This window comes from Numida meleagris, chromosome 1 (assembly GCF_002078875.1).
Source record: "Numida meleagris isolate 19003 breed g44 Domestic line chromosome 1, NumMel1.0, whole genome shotgun sequence".
In the NCBI taxonomy this organism is placed as follows: Eukaryota; Metazoa; Chordata; class Aves; order Galliformes; family Numididae; genus Numida; species Numida meleagris.
The window spans coordinates 37044543-37062565 of record NC_034409.1 but is presented as its reverse complement, the minus strand read 5'-3'; positions in this window follow the sequence as shown (position 1 = coordinate 37062565).

Below are 18023 nucleotides of genomic sequence, written 5' to 3'. Positions count from 1 at the left end.
TCTGGTGAGGTTTTGGAAGGAATATGCTTTCTTTATGAATATCCTTTTGTCCTCCACTCTCCCCAGAGCTGACACTTTTTGCTCCAACCACTTCATCCTGCTTAAACTCCCCTGTCAGTCCCCAGACATCTCACCTCGGTTGTAGTCTCCATCCCTCAGGCTCCTCAGTGCAGCATCAATCTCCTGGAACACTTCACTGCTGAAAATCATGACGTGACATTTACAAATAAGATTTTTATATGAGATTTCCAATAAGGTCTCAGATCTCACCATGAGGGCCTAAGTCTTTGCACGGCTAAAGTGTACCAAAGCAAATTTTGTTCCTGTAGGTTTTTGATTCTGAAATGCATCACAGCAGAGGGCAGTTTAAATATAGGCAGAAAACATTACTCCATTGTAAAGCCTCTCAGAATTAACTTTCTCAAAAAATGTTCTTAAGGCTGACAAATCATGCGCAAGGTCTTTTCCCAAAGGAGAATTTTTCTTGGATTCATTTAGTAGTTGAAGGTTGTGTCATATGTCACTGGGAAGGTAATTTTTCCTGCTTTATGAAAAATGCCTTGAATTTGACTTTGCTGTCACAAGGGAATAATGATATCTATACAGGTAATAAACTGGCACACGGAGATTGTTGTTCACAGCTTTGCAGGATGTTTACAATTTCATAGAGGATGATAGGAAGTAACAGGGCGAATTAATATCAAATATGCAATTTATTTATACAGTGTCTACCTGACTCAGGTTTCCAGCATTTTTAATACTCTTTTAAATATTAATAGTTAAAGCAAAGCAAACACAAGATCATTTTAGAAGAGCTAATGTAGGGCTCTGTAAACTCAGTAAGCGATGGCTATTATTGTTCTCTTTTGTCTTCCAGACAGAAAATCAAAGCTATTTAAATTAAAGGATGCATATGAAATCAATGTATGTTGATAAGGTGCACACATTAACAGTAACGTTTGCAAACATTCTATGTAACTTGTGTATATAATCTTCTCTTTTTGGATAGATGGGTACATTAGCTGAGAACATGGAAAGAGCTCCTTAAATTAATTTTTCCTTTGTTTTATTTCAATTATTAATTTCTAAGCCCATTGAGCAGAAGCTTTGGGCAGGCTCTAGCAGCGCAGCACTACAGCAGCGTGGCCATGTGCACGTTCAGGGCAGTGGGTTGCACTCATGCAGTGCGCCTGGTGAGGGCTGAGGCCAGCAGCTGAGGAACCTCCTGATGCATGGTGCTGTGCCAAAATTCAGGGGCTGTCATACCCATCCTACAGCCTTGGGGTGGATCTCCTCATGGCTGCAGCATGAGATGGCTGTGGGACAGCCAGTCACTTTCTGTGCAGCATGCACTTCATGAGGCAAAAGCACCAGAGAGCCGTTTTCTGGAGCTGTCCAGGGTGAGGGGAACCAAGCGTAAGGTGGTGGTAGGGTGAAAGATAGACAAGCAAGAGCACAAACCTAGACTGTGACTCCTATCAAGCATGCAGTGTAGGCTCAGCTTAGCTTAGGAAGTGATTATCAGAATCCTATGTGATTCACTGAAGGCACGGATCTGACTCATGACAGCTGCATTAGAGATTTAACAAACTGGTTATTTAATTTTTATATTTTTTAATGTTGATCCATTCAGCACATCCACACTTGCACCCACCTTAAACCAGGTGAAGGATTAGCCATGTAGCCACTGTTCATTTCAGGAGCAGTTGTCTAGCTAAACCTTGTGGCTGGCTCTGCAAGCCTCAGCCCCAGAATTTACCATATTTAGCTGTGCTCTGTCCAGGTGGAAAATTCCCCACACTCAGCTTGCAACCAGTTCATTCAAAAGAGTCCAGAGACTTGCTTCTGATGCAGAGCATTTGTCCCTAGCCTCCTTCCTACCAAAAATACCCTGGAAGGGAGGAGGAGAGAGTGAGATGGCTCCTGCCAGCTGGTAAGCCATTGAGTCATCCCTCCCTTCATTGAGGGAAGCTTAAACACATTGAGAAACCACTGTGAGAGAATCTGAACAGAGGGTGGCAAGGTTTGGTCCTCCAAGGAAACGTTTTCCAAAGAAAAAGTGTCAGAATGAATCTCCTGAGCAGCCACTTTCCTATGAACAATTCCAGCTTAAGAAAACCATTGGAGTTCTATTTATCTGTGATAACGATAGTCAACTGTTACTAAAATATCTGAAATACAGTATTTTTCAGTGAGATGTGCAGGAAGAAAGAACAGTTTTAATGTGTTGAAATGTCATCACAAAACCTTAAAAATTTTATTTCTGGGGGAACCAGGAATGTTCCATCATCTCCCAAACTTTAGCCTTGTTACAGCAGCAAAATACCAGATTTCACTTCAGAAAGTGCCAATTTAAAAGATACAGTCTGACAGGAGAGTTGAATCAGCCTTCCTGTCCTTGGCAAGGAGCCTAATGAGGTACAGAGAAAAGGGATACACCTGTTTAGAGGCCAGCTGAGCCAAAAGGCTTTTTGCAGAAATAGAAGGGGATGCTCAGTAAGAACGAGAACCTGAATCAGTGTTGTCAGGAACTTGACTGGGTGCCAGGAACAGGGGCACAATGGGAAAGTCACAGCCGCATCTAATGCGCACCACGGGCTGTGGTTTGTTTTATTGTTATCTTCTTGTACTGCCTCCCAAAACTGGAGATAAACATAATAACCATCATCTAAAAGAGTATTTTATCCAGTGCCAAGTATTGAAAATAATTTCTTGTAAATGGCTTCTTGCTCAATAAAACTTAATTAAGGAAATGATGTAAAAACCATCTTCTCAGGCAGAATATGATCGATATGATGAAAACCAAGCATGCTTCTCGAGAGATTCTGTTGAGGATAATCCTGAACTCCCCATCTTGCAGCTGATGTAAGAGGTGTCACTTACACAGTACTGGCAATATTAACTTGCCCAAGTTCTCTGCAGCCCAGGAAGGGCCCATGGTGGGGCAGGCCATCCCCTGCAGCCCATGGATACAACATGGAGTAATGGTGCATTTAGTTTGCTTTTAGTTCTCACTGCTTTGGTGTATGAGGAATAGGCAACACATTATATTAATCTCCCTTACACTGAGTCTGTTTTGTCCATGACAGTAATTAGTGAGTGATCTCCCTGTCCTCATCTGAACCCTCAAGTCCTTTTTTTTACTGTATTTTCATTATATTTTTCCCACTTTTTCACCCCACACCATGATGTGTTAGTACATATAACTATGGCAGAGTAAAATTTCAAAATCAATTTGAGCTTTACCAGTAGCTTCAATATGAACAGCCATGCACAGAACTCAATATAACGACATTTAAAGTACGCACAGATGCACCCATCTTACATACACTTTAAATCTTTTATTTAAAAGGAATTAAGTAAAAGTATGAAGTATCTCACATTTTTTTCCAAGACTGCTTCAGGAAATAGAGAACAATTTATAGTGAAAACAAAATTATTACATGTCCTTCTTCACAAAATAGGAAATAATTCACACTACGTGATACTATGAACCTCTCTCTGAGAGAAACAGAATTTGTTGTAATTGCTGTAATGATATTTGTATCTAGCATTCAGTTACAATTTGCATGCTTCTTACTCTAGGAAAATATAAATGGATGTTTTCATGGAGGAGGGGGGAAGAAGAGAGAGCCAGAGTGTGTCAGAGTTAGTATATAAAAAGGATGTGTTATAAAATAGTTGCAGACTTGATTAGGGCTTCTTGGAGCTGCAGCATGCACATATATAAGTTAATAATACTAAGGAAAAAGAAATCAAACCAGTAGTAAAATTCACTTTTATCTTCATGAATTGAAGTATTTCCTCTCCTATGCTTTTGTATTTGGTCCTTCATACATTTTTTTTTTCTGAATATGTGAGTGGATTACCCATTTCCATTAATTTTCTAATTTTATCTGTCAAATATACTCTCCAATTTCCTTAACTTTTTAATAAGACTATGCATGAAAATACATCTCACTGGAAATTGCTTCTGCGGGATGCTGTAATAGATGCTTGTCAGGTATATTGTATGAAAAAGGTTTTATTTCTCAGTGTAAACTGACACAATTAGGATACTACAAATCAGAATGTAATTCATGTTTTATGCAGAGGTCCTCTGAAGGAGGAGAACTCTGTGTAACTCCTTACTGTACAGCATGGTATCTGACTTTTTTTCCTCTGAAGCAAGCTCTTACATGTTGACTACTGAAAAATATTTTATAGAACAAGTATTTTCCACTCAACAGAGTTAAACTTTATTAGCCTTTGGTAATGGTCTCTTCTGAAGGATAATTAATGTGTGATCAGCAACTGCTCCAAGGAAACTGGACATCATTTTTAATGTCTAACTGAATTACATAAATTAGCCTTTATCTTTGTGAGCAGGCTTCTCATCAGCGCGTGTTTCATTAGCTGTCTGCATCCTTTGCATTTCAGCTGGCCATTGATCACCCTCTGGAAAGGACCACTGGAATCATTTAAGATAGGCTACTTCTCAAGTGAGATGATTCTGAAATTGAAAATAGTGATTATGCAACTCTCCAGATTTCAGAAGCAACAAAGTGCCAGGAACCAGACTGAACTACCCTTGAGTAGTAGAAGGGACAAATGATGCTAATTGAGAAACCTTTCTGTGTGGATACCTGGTCCAAAACCTTGTGGGTTGAAGGAGAATTATTGTGAACTGATCATTGTAGTGTTACCCTGGGAAATAGCTTCATAGTTTTGGTCTGATTATAAGAGTGTGTATGACTGCTGCAGCTAAACCCACTGAGATGCACAAGAAGTTCACCTGGCTCAGTTTTGGGTCTGGTCAATGAGGAGTAAAGAGCAAAACTATCCTCAGCATGACTGAGTGCCATGCCAGGAGTTCTGAAAAGGAACAACATTCGATACCTATGAACACATTAGCAAAGCCTACGGGCTTATTCTTTGCTTTGTTTTCATGACTCCAATCCACTGAGCTAGCAAAAAAAAAAAAAAAAAAATTGCTTGTGGATTTCTTTTATTCTCTCAGAGGATTTTCAGAAGAAAAGTCCATGTAATTACATTGGCATCCTTTAAAAATAATACTTCAGAGTTATAAACCACTTCAGAAATCTGAGGATCTGAGCCAATTCCCATATTGGACTTTTACAACACCCACACACACCTACCCTTTCCGCTGCTCAATACAGTGGCTCCAAGGCAGTGTAGGAGGATAGAAACAATCGCTATTTTCTTAGTTTACTTTTAATTGTTTTTTTTTTCCCCCTTCTCTCTTTCAAATGAGCCTTTTACGATTCTGGGATATGATAAGACACTTTTACAACTTTAAACTATCTCGTTAGTTCATTCCTTTTTTCTCCTCATGGTAATACACATTATACAAGTAATATGCATCACAGAATATTAGGCAGCTCTTTATTTCTTTGTTAGGTTCAAGAATTACATACATTTTTAATTTGTTTCAACTGAATGTCAGAAAATGACAGCTATATTTATTTTTCACTACGTAAAGTGAATGATAATGTTCACAAGCTGATTTATTTCTTTCTGTTCTTTCCATAGTAGGCTATTTCAGTTGTAAAATATTGGCCTGTTTTAGCTTGGGTGAACTATACTTGACTATAACAAGACTTCTGCCTTTGACATTTTAAAATAAATAAGTAATGGTAATGTTTCAGAAGAAACTTTTAGAAGAGGTTTAAATCTCTACAGGGCTATCCTAACTATCCCTTACAGGTCTCTAGGAGTAAGGATGCACAGAATGGGATGCTCTACAGGGCTGCCAGGATTGCAGAGACGTTCATCTCTCTTCAGAGAAGTAGACATTGTTAAAAGTAGAAAAATGCGTCTTTTTTGTTTAAGAAAGGTTTCAGAATTGTTCTCTACTAGTGCCTCAATTTCAACCAAAATGATATCAGAGGTTTTAGTCATAAGATGTTTGAAATATAAAAATTATCCTAAGAATAACATGAGGTGAGAGAAGAGGGTGTGATGAGAATGAGGAGGGGCTTTACAATTACTTGTCAAAAGCTCTTCCTGCATAAACAGTTATATTTGTGCTTCTCATATGACAAGACCAAAAGCTACTCCTCCACAGCAGCTTTTTCAAAAGGCTTGTTGATATCAAAGGAGTTAAGACAACTCAACTAAGGTTAAAACCATACTGACTTTGAGCATTGATGGAGGAAAAATTTGGTTGGTGTGAACAGGTGCTATGTAGTCATAGGCTCAGGAAGTCTCTAACATAAACAGCGGCCTAATAAAGTCTAACCCAAATCATTTTTGTTAAAACAGGAAGACAGATAAAAAAAAGCAGACTGCATCTGCATGAAACTTTTTTCCTAAAGTGCATGATAGGATATAGTGCTTCCCTGTGAACATTACAGACCAGTAATTTTAACAATAGATTTTTTTTTCCATCATATTGTAGCGTCAACTTCACAACTCCTGTGTCTGTGGAATTATGATCTGGGTACCCCTTCTGCTCAGAAAAAAAAAAAAGCAAAATTGCTTCTGATAGGTTCTTGGCAATACTAGGAAAACAGCTGCAGGAACACCAACAGTCATATATAGAAAGAAGAACTGAACTCACACAGCTAGCGAAGGGGCTCTCTAGCTGTGGAGCACTCCTTTACAAAAAGCAGCCAAGATCCAAAAGATGCTCTCCCTTTCATGGCTGACCCTCATATGAGCCCAGGGTGGCTCCACCCTGGGTCCACCCCTTCTGGTCACATGGGGAACACTGGAGAAAACAATCTGCCTGTGCTCCCTGGGCCAGCAGCATGCTTTTTCACCAGGTGCTCAATCATCAGTTCAAGCTGTGACCTAACAGTACCCCTAAAGTACCCAAAAGAGAACTTGGGTGCAACCTATGTGCTTAAATTTAAAGCTGTGATGTTAAAGCCTGACTGTGGTAGGTAACTTCCTGCAGAAGATTCAGATCCACATCTCCCAAAATAAATTATAATGTAGTACTCTCTTCTGGCATATGGAGATGTGGTTCTGAATTCCTTGGGAGGAAAGAAGCCCACCCTTGTGTTTTCAACTTCTCAGCTGTGGCCCTGCCCACTGGACTGCAAAACGCAGAGCAGTCCTTCTGGTCTGAAGAAGCGTAATGATGGGAAGAGTGTTGTGATGTAAAACGTGCTGTCTGAACTCCCACCCTCTATATTTTCCTTAACAGTTAACCTTACTTTCTAACCTGTTTCTCAGGTCTCCTGCAGATTTCCAGAATTTACCCTTTTTACAGCAGAGTAGTCCAAGCATCTATTCAGGGCATTTGTATAGACGGTCATTAGCAAAGAGGGGGGTATTAACTATCATGTATTAGATTAATGGCAATTTCCAGTCATATGTTAATATTTTTTTCTTACCTGTTTGTTGCTTTTCACCAAGTGGCTACATCTAAATTTATGTCAATTCCTCAGCACTCCCATTAAACCCAGTGAGCAGTGCTGATCCCTGCTTGGCAGCAAAGTTTTCATTAGTCTTCCCCTCAGCCAGCTGACAATGGTCCAGCATAAGAATGTGAAAAGGGCTCAGCACTGAATGTAAAGAATAGTCTGAATGACAAATTCTTGGTGCTTGGGCTTCTCAAATATTTATTTTCAGGCTTAAATGGAAATCTAAGCTAAATACTCACAATCATTCCCAAATGTGTAAACAAAGCACAGGGATTACTCTGTAAGGAGGAGGTCATGTCAACACACTCTGAGTGATGATGTAAACATCATTTGTGTGATATGATAACATGCAAAAAGTATATTAGTAGGATCCAACAGAAATGCCTGCCACTGAAGCAGCATGTGTCACTGATTAAATAAAAATTTCTCGCCTAAATAACTAACTTTTTAGAATTTCCATTATAAAGGCTCTACATTCATATCCCATGTGTTGACAACTGTCAGATCAGATCTGCTTAAGCCCCAAAGAAAACTTATCTCCTGCTAATGGGCAACCCTGCGAAGTCAATCTGGGAGCAGAAAACCGGCTTCCCATGTCCACCTTCACGCATCACCAGCAATGGGAGCACTGCAGCCTCTCCGCTGACAAAGCACAATTGGGGGATCATTACTGTCACACTTCCATGGTAATGGTGGCTCTTCAGAGCTAGCAGAAGAAAGTAGCAAATGTGTTTTAGTCAGGAGTCATCATCTATGACTGAATTCACTGAGGGGGAAGTTCAGCTCCTCACACTGCCTGCTTCATTCCCAGTGACCTTTCATAGCTGAGGCTAAGCATTTAAAGACTGACTGGAGCTTTCACGTACCTCTGAGCCTGCTTATTGAGGGAAGAGCTCCTGGTAGAAACCCAGAGCTATACCACAGGAGGCTGGACTGCCCAGAGCATGGCCTGAAGAATGGGGTGGGCTGCCTGACAGTAGCTGGAGCCATGGCTGGACATGACCAGGATCAGCTGGAGCCATGGCTAGATGCAACCAGGCCCGCTCTCCCCGACACTGTCTGACAGGAGCTTCCCTCTCCTGGGGCTCACCATGTCGCTGAGGGCAGTGAGGCTTTGGATCCAGCCCTGCCACATAATCTGGGATGTGCTGGGCCTGGCAGGGCTGAATGGCATGGCTGCTGTCCAGAAAGATGTTTAACCAGTTGTTGAAAATTGTTTAGGATGCCACAGTTTCTTTTGTTGTGGTGTGAAAATCAAGACCTGCCTGTGAGAGGAGAGTAAACTCCACAGGTTTAAGCTTCTTCACCCAAAGAATGGATTTAAACCAAGTATGGATTGGAGCTAAACAAGAGCCACAACAGCCTTATTCTCATAAATATTTAAGAATACTTTGTACCACTCTGTCAGCATAAAAAGGCCTTGTAGACTTAGTTGACTATTTTTGCATTTACTGTAAATGCTTCTGGTATTACTTATACAGAGTAAAACAGCATTCATATAAATAAGAGTCAAGACCTAAAACACAGTCTATCGAAATTTCTGCGGAGCAAAAGCAAGTTTTAACAATGATTCCATCCTACAGGATAATTTCACATCTCTGCAATTACCTTACCGCCTATTGTAAAAAATGCTATCTCTGTTGTAGTAATAATTAATACATCAAAGAATACAGTATATTGGAGTGAGGAGTCATTGGTATGTGTGCGTGGTGCAAAGGCTGGCTTGAGTTTGACTTCATCTTTAGTCAATTTAAACATTATGGGATATTTGCCTACATTAATATTTTAAGTAAGAAACAGTAAACAATTGTGAAAGCTGTGAAGTTAACTGATCTTGTTGAATACAGGTACTTCAAATGCTGGGAGATGCACATCTATCTCTATTTATAGCTGTGTTTTGTTCTTCCAACTTTGGAGGACGTGTCCTCCATACTAGGGACACAGAATTTTTTTTGCTGGGCAGCAGCAGAAAAAATTCAATCAGCCATTATCAACAGTAAGTCAACAGTGTGCTTTGACTGGTGGGATTCTCACAAAAATATTGGATGTCACTCAAGAAATATATGCCAGAAACCATGCTCGAAAAAACCCTTTTTCACCACTGCAGGATTGATTCATATTTCTTCAGGAACAGGTACAAAATCACTATGAGCTGCAATGTAAAAGTAGGAAAAGGAGAACAAGGAGGGTGCAAGGTGTGTACAAGAGGAGAGCAAATTTGGTATGTATCCCTTTCAGATCTCCTTTACATCCCCAAAACTGAGTAGGAAGGACATCAGCTGCCAATGCTGTTTGCTCTCACTGGACTCAGCACACCTTGCAGGCCCCTCTGCTCCCTAAAGTCTGGTGCCAGCTCTGGCCTGCCCTCTGGAGTAGACCAACAAACTTTGAGAAAGAGCTGGGGTGATCACCTTTGGCAGGCTGACATGGACTTCAGTCATTTGCCTTGCACAGGAATGGAAGTTAAACCAGACAATCAGACTGGAAATCTGATTTCCAGTCATGCTCCTAGCCCAAATTAAGCATGGCAGCCATTCTGCTGTTGTAATAATTGAAGAATAGGCTGCAAAAACATAAAGGTGTGTAATTTTTATATATGTCATTTTAAAATCCAGTGGTAGTCACACACCGAGGAAAATGCTGCATTTTATGAGTCATCGGCCCTCTTTATGAGACACATTTTGGACTGTGTATCACTGCATTGCGAGGGGAAGTATTTCAATAAGATTAATTAGTGGGTGTTTGCAAAACGTTTTGAATCTGGGAAGCACCATATAAATGTGAGCTATTATTATTGTTATTTATTATAAGGGAGATGCAAATCCTTTCTAAATGTTGACTAAAGCCTTGCAATTTTTATGGTCACAACTTTGTCAAAAAGATTTTTATCTTCCTAGCAGCAATGTGCTACCAAAGATGTTGAGCCTTAAATCAACAGCTGTTATACCTCAAGCAAGTTATGAATTTTTCTTGATTTACAGCAGTTGGGGTTTTTTATTTTTCTTCTTAGGGGCTGGGGGGAAGAAGTGTATGTTCTTGCAAGCACGTAACATAAGGCCAAGAATTCCTCAGAGAAAAACCACGTTGGCCCCCATGAGGCTGCAAAGTCCACATTTAGGCACTCGGCAAATGACCTGGTTTTCATCACACAGAGAAGCAATTCCCACTGAATATCACAGGAGCTGCTCTGTGAGTTCACATCCTGACATCGCTTATTTGCTCGTCTCATTGTGGCTGGAAGATCCTCCCTTCAGGTACCTGCTAGCTTGTTTTTGTTTGGTTTTGTCCATCTTAAGCTACCTGCTTGTTTGCTTTAAATCCCAGTTCATCACCCAGCAAGAGCAGTGTGAATACTAGGGGAGCCTGAGTTATTCAATCAAATCCCTGTAGAGGAAAGGAAGCTGCCTCCTGCTTTCCCCAGAGCCCTGCCAATTATCCTCATCATAAACAGAATCCCTAAGGGTAGCTGCTAGCAGCAGTTCTATACCCTCTTAACCCCATGCAAGCAGAGACACATGTGAAAGCCAAGGATGGGTAGATAGCCTTGGACTTGAATATAAACAGGATTAGGACCTAATTTCTTTCAGACTCTTTTGAGTTCCAGCATTAATAAAATGGTGTCTGGAAACTGAGGCTGCTCAGCAATACTGAAAAATCATCTGGAAGAAGTAGAGGATGAAATGTGTGATATTCATCCATTAAGATCACTTGGAGAGGAGTTCTGGAAAGTCCTGAGTATAGTTAAAGAGAGTGTTTCACATTTCCCATATTCATGCATGCGGCCTATCCTTGCATTTGTGCACTTCGATTGGTAAAGTTTAAAAACACTGGCTTTTCATGCACCTGCAGTGTGGCATTGTTTGCAAGGGAAGAAAGTGTGTATCACACCTGTTCTCTACCTGGGATGTTGTTCTGTAGAACATTCCCAGCCAGCAGTTCACTTTATAGGACATCAGCAGAGGACTAATGGCCCTGGGCGGCCTGGTCTAGCATTAGATGTGGAGGTTGGTGGCCTTGCCTGTGGCAGGGGGGTTGGAGCTTGATGATCCTTGAGATCCCTTCCAAGCCATTCTATGATTCTGTGAACTCATCTAGATTATTGCTGTAAAAGGTTTACTCACCAGGAGGGCCACATCTGCTCCTAAAGCAAGTAGATCCCCCATCTTAAGAGTGAAACATCTGTTTTCTTCTCTTAGGACACACAGTGTTGGGAGCATGTTCACAGCTCTGCCTGCCTTCTTGTGATCACATGGGTCCATTGGGACCTATGAGGGAGTTTTGTCCAGCTAAGGGAATCCTCTGGAAACACATTCTCACTTTGATCCTGTCACAAAGCTCAATGAACCCTCACAGGGCTCCTGCCAACAGCTGAGTGCAAGTTACAGTAACCTGCCCACATACTGGCAGTTTAGGGCAAGGATTGTCTGGGTCCGTACCCTGCCAATTTTTTCATATGGCTGGCTCCAACTCAGCAGACACTGAAGTGCACTTACAGGGTAGGGCAGAAGATGTTCGAAAAGCTGCCAATTTATGAATAAGACTGTACAACTATATGGAACAAGCAGCCATCCCCCAGGGAGGAAAGGAAGGTGGTTATAAGGGATACAGGGATCTCATGGGGATCCTGCTTACTTCTCCCACCCCACTGCACCAACTCCTCGCCCACAGAGATTGCCAACTGCAGGTTCTTGAATTTGGCCCATAAGTAGGACTTCAAAGCACTCATGAAATAAATGTGCACTTCAAAATTATGTTCTCTTATTTCTTTTGCCTGCATACTCTAGCACAGATATTTCAGAACAGATGCATTATTTTTACCTAAAATAGGCAACTTTTAATTAAATCCTGCAGTAAATAATGATATTTGTGCTTCAGGATTGCCAAATATTTCATTAAAAAATCAACCTAAAATAAATACTTACATTAAAAATGTTGTATTTTTTCTTCACTCTAGTTTGAATCTCCAGCCATACAGAAAGACAGGAATATTTCTCTCTGACACACATTTGGCTAGGAGGGTAATATTTTGCTCTAAGTGTTTCTCACTAAACACTGTGACAAAGTTATGTTGATGTTGCTCAGCAATTTGATATTTAAACTGAAATTTTAAAGCTGCTTGTACATGCATATCTTTATGATTCACTGGATCGTGCCATGAAAGCCTCTGTATCTCAGTACTCTGAGGAATCCACAGCTGCGTGAATTTGTAGACATTGCTTTCCTTGCATGAGAATCACCATTAAATTGGAACGATTGAAGACCTTTATGCTGTAAGTATGGTTCTGAAAGATCTACAGGAACGCAGCCACTCCAGCACAACTTAAGGGGCAAGGTGTGCAGCTCCAGACTTGACAACTTGGCTGCACAGTGCAGTGGAAGAGGCAGCTGAGAACTGAGCTACTTCTTCAGTTCCTCTCTATTCCCTTTACAACATTCAGGTTTAGAGTTGTTTAAAGAATGGAAATCAGTCTGGCAGAATCAAAACCACGCCTCTGAAGCTCAGCTCTCATCTTACACATTGGATGTACCTAACGGCACAGCCATGCAGTGGCTGGAAGAAAGGTTTGTTGCACTGGATGGGCATGCGGGACTAGCTGATCTGAGCAGACAGCCTGCCTCACTGAATCCAGCCTTGTCAGGGGTGCAGTGTGTGAGTCCTTGCACCACTCCTGCACATCTCTTTGATTGGTACATGCTTTATGCATCTCATATGGCCTTGCAGGTGGAAAGGTACAAACAAGGGCTACAATAAAATCTTTTAAAACCTTCTTTAAATTATTCTTAAAATATCTATAGTGAATATAAACAGCACCTGCACATGATGTATCACTTGATCAAAGCTTTTATTGGGTGTCTGCTGCTGCTGCTGCTGCTGCTGCAGCTGCTGCTGCAGCAGAGAAGTTTCACAAGGGAGGCACCAGCTCTATTCTCAAATCAGTTCTCAGGCCCAAAACAGAATGATCTTCATACATAATCTCCCTAACTGGTCACTTCCCATTAAGCTTGGTCTTGCAGGTTAGTTTTATGGCATTCACAGACATGGACTCCAGCAGGCTGATTACATTCACACCTACCTGAGTAGTTTTTCTCTGCCCCATTACTCCTGACCTCCAGTATCAGCACCAGAACCTGATCTGAGCACCAGGAACTGAAGAGGGAAGGAAGAGGTGGGAAGAGTCCTTGTGCCTCACCTTGCTCTTCCTAGACCTCAGCAGGGGTCAGGAGGATCTCTTAAGAAGAGATTGCTAAGGATGAGTCTTCTTGCTGTCTTCAACGAACTAATAGAATTGTATAGAGAAGGCAGAAACAGACTGTTCTTAAAGATAGGATGAGAGTCAAGATGCACAAGCTGCAAAATAAGAAATTCCAATTAGAAGAAAAAATATTCACCACAAGGACGGTCAAACACCGGACCAGATTGACCAGATGGGATATAGGCTCTTCATCAACTGAGAAACTAACAATTTGACTGGATAAGACTCTGAGCAATCTGATTCCAGTGATCCTGATTCAAGCCAAGTCTTGAACCAGACGATCTCCAGAAGTCCTTTCCTCACTTTGCTGCCCTGCAGTTCTAGAATTAGAGGTGGCCAATCCCTTCCACAACCAGTGATTTCCTAATAGTTTTCTCTTATTTCACTTCAGAAGTAAACCTAACCTCCTTGTTGCGCTCTCATCCTCAGGGGCACTGGACTAAATGTCAGTGTTGCATACAGTGGGGAGCTTTAAAAATTTATCTAGGTTTCAAGCCTCAGAGCTGAGTTCTCACCTGGGTTTGATAACTGGTGAAGATGCACCTCAGCAAGCACCCCAAGCGTATGCTGCTAAAGGTTTGCATGCATTTGTTCTATAGCTGCCTACTGAAAGAGTTATGTGGCAATTTGATGCTTTATGACAAGTGCTTGATTATAAGTGTAGCAATCAAAACCAACAGAATATTCAGCTAGGCAGTAGCAGGGAAGAATTACCAGGGTCGTATGGGTCATTATCCCCTTCACTGATTCTTTGAGAATTATTTTGAACATTTCTGTCTCCATAGCACAAACATTGTCCTCTTCCTGCTCTTCACTCTTTCAGATTCCATTGCGCTGTCACAGCTCTTGACTGTAACGAAATTAGAAAAGCAACCTTGTTCCCATGAATGACGCAGTGCCAGTGCAGCCTCCTTCTGCAGAGAAAGCAAACCTTACTTCCTATTCTTGTGATCTTAAAGTCAGCAAAGCATGCAGAGATAAGTCACTGTTTCCTTTCAGTGACATATCATGAGAACAAGAGACCAAGAATGTGTTATTCATTGTAGGAAATGCACCTATCCATGATGAAATAAACAGTAATTTACACAGTAGATTACATGGATTAATGGAAAACCTCAAAACAAATGCAACTGGTCCTGACTTGGCAACAAAAATCTGGAAATCACATTACCTTTGACATTGCAAATCAATGAGCATCAATTGAAAAACATATACAAATATCACTAGAGTAAATTCCTCCTTCTCCACTAAAATCTGTCAATCACAACAGCATTGAACATCACTGGACAACTAAATTTTGAATGCTCAGTACATTTTGTACTAATTATAGTATTTTATTATGTCATCAAGTAAAGGAAAACTGTCAGTGTTCTCAATAACTGTGTACACAATAAACGCTTGAGAGACTGCTGCCATAAGCATTATCTGTCAAGCAAATATCAGTGCCTCAATTATTGTTTTCTTTCAGGAAATATAGAATCAAGCCACAAAGAATGACAGTGGAACAGCATTGGCACCCTTGTAACTCTGTAACTCTGCCAGGGAGCAATTTAGCCAAACACCCAGATGGTGGGAATCAACACAGCTCCATTGACTTCTGCAGGATTAACCCACGTCAGACCATCAGAAAACTGAGCCTATGGAAATGACCAGTAAGTCATTTCCTGCCCTCACACACCAGAACAGAGATGTGCGCTGCACTGATAGGGAATTTCACATTGAGCAAAGAATACATAGTTTCTAAGGGTAAGTAAGTTCTTGAAGAGAAAATCCTAGTACCAGAAATCTAATAAATAAATTAATTAATTGAGAAGAAGAAGAGAAGAAATCTGAAAGTGAATATTTCTTTCTTTTTTTATCTCCTAATTTCCAAATGTCTCCTGATATTCTGGCACAACACTGTCCTGCTATGCTGTTTTGATTACTTAGGAATTAAAGACAAAAAACAAGTGCATCTCATTTAATTTCATCCTATTTTCATAGAATCATAGAATTGCTCAGGTTGGAAAGGACCTTCAAGATCATCAAGTCCAACCACAACCTAACCATATTGCTCTAACTCTAACAACCCACCACTAAATCATGTCCCCGAGCACCACATCCAAACGGTTTTTAAACACATTCAGGGATGGTGACTCAACCACCTCCCTGGGGAGCCTGTTCCAGTGCTTAACAACCCTTTCTGTGAAGAAGTTTTTCCTGATATCCAACCTAAACCTCCCCTGGCACAGCTTGAGGCCACTTCCCCTTGTCCTGTCACCTGTCACCTGTGAGAAGAGACCAGCCCCGCTCTCACTGCAATCACCTTTCAGGTATTTGAAGAGAGCAATAAGGTCTCCCTTCAGCCTCCTCTTCCCCAGACTAAACAGCCCCAGCTCCTTCAGTCTCTCCTCGTAGGGCATATTCTCCAAGGCCTTCACAAGCCTCGTTGCCCTTCTTTGGACCTGCTCCAGCACCTCTATGTCCTTTCTGTATTGAGGTGCCCAAAACTGAGCACAGTACTCGAGGTGGGGCCTCACCAGTGCTGAGTACAGGGGCAGGATGACTTCCCTAGTCCTGCTCACCACACCATTCCTGATCCAAGCCAGGATGCCATTGGCCTTCTTGGCCACCTGGGCACACTGCTGGCTCATATTCAGCCGACTGTCCATCAGCACACCAAGGTCCCTTTCTGTCAGGCAGCTTTCCAGCCACTCCTCCCCAAGACCGTAGGGTTGCCTGGGGTTGTTGTGACCAAAATGCAGGACCTGACACTTGGCCCTATTAAAACTCATATGGTTTACCTTGACCCATCAATCCAGTCTATCCAGGTCCCTCTGTAAAGCCTCTCCACCCTCAGGCAGATCAACACTCCCTCCCAACTTGGTGTCATCTGCAAACTTACTGAGGGTGCACTCAATCCCCTCATCAAGATCATTGATAAAGATGTTGAATAGAAGAGGCCCCAGCACTGAGCCCTGGGGTCACTGCTCGTGACTGGCCGCCAGTTGGATTTAACTCCATTGACCACAGCTCTTTGGGCCCAGCCATCCAGCCAGTGTTTCACCCAGCAGACCGTATGCCCATCCAAACCATGGGCAGCCAGCTTCTCCACAAAGATGCTGTGGGGGACAGTGTCAAAGGCCTTACTGAAGTCCAGGCAGACCACATCGACAGCCTTGCCTTCATCCACTAAGCGGGTCACCTTGTCATAGAACGAAATCAGGTTTGTCGAACAGAATCTACCATTCATATACCCATACTGACTGAGCCTGATTCCCTTGTTGACCTTTAACTGATCTACGATGTATCCTGAGATTATCCATTCCATAACCTTCCCTGGCACCGAGGTGAGATTGATAGGTTCTACAAGAAGCCAGCACACACTTTAAGCCATTTCTATCTTCAGCATGTTTTTCATGACACTTTGTCCCACATGTTTTCTTCATATTTTCTCTTCTCTAAGCAGCTGGGAGTAGAGTTTCAGATTTCAGGGACTTGATTTGTTTGGGATTCTTATCCAGAAGTTGATTGCTGTGCAGTTATCAGGGGGAAAAAAAAGGACCACAAGAGGAACTGCATTCAAAAAAAAAAAAACACCACATCTTTAGTTCTGCAGGGAGCTGTTAGAGAGGGTCCAGAGGAGGGCCATGAAGATGATCAGAGGGCTGGAGCACTTCCCCTACAAAGACAGGCTGAGGGATCTGGGCTTTTTCAGCCTGTAGACAAGAAGGCTGTGGGGTGACCTCATTGCAGCCTTCCAGTACCTGAAGGGAGCCTACAAACAGGAGGGCAGTCAACTCTTTGAAAGGGTAGATAATGGCAGGACAAGGGGAAATGGTTTTAAGTTGAAGGAGAGAAGATTTAGGTTGGACATCAGGGGGAAGGTCTGTACTTTGAGAGTGGTGAGGTGCTGGAACAGGATGCCCAGAGAGGATGTGGAAGCCCCCATCCCTGGAGGTGTTCAAGGCCAGGTTGGATGGGGCCCTGGGCAGCCTGGTCTAGCATTAGATGTGGAGGTTGGTGGCCCGGTTTGTGGCGAGAGGGGTTGGAGCTTGATGATCCTTGAGGTCCTTTCCAACCCAAGCCATTCTGTGATTCCATGATCATCCTTAAAGACATAGAAATTAACCCTCAGGAAGGTACTAGCTGGTAGCACTGATGTAGCTTTAAGTTGCACCCATTTTTTTATTTCTTTGGGGCTTTGTTATATGTGCAATTCCTTCTTTCACAAAGTCTTTGGTTTTGATCAAGTTGTACTTCTGAAAAGAGAGATGGCTTCTAAATTTATTTATTTATTAATTTTGCAATATCTATTCCTCTGTCTTTTGTGTATTTATACTACTGGTTTATACTAATAAACCAGCCTTAGCAGGGTGACTCCTACTGAACTATGTTTGTTAAAGGAAAGTGCAGG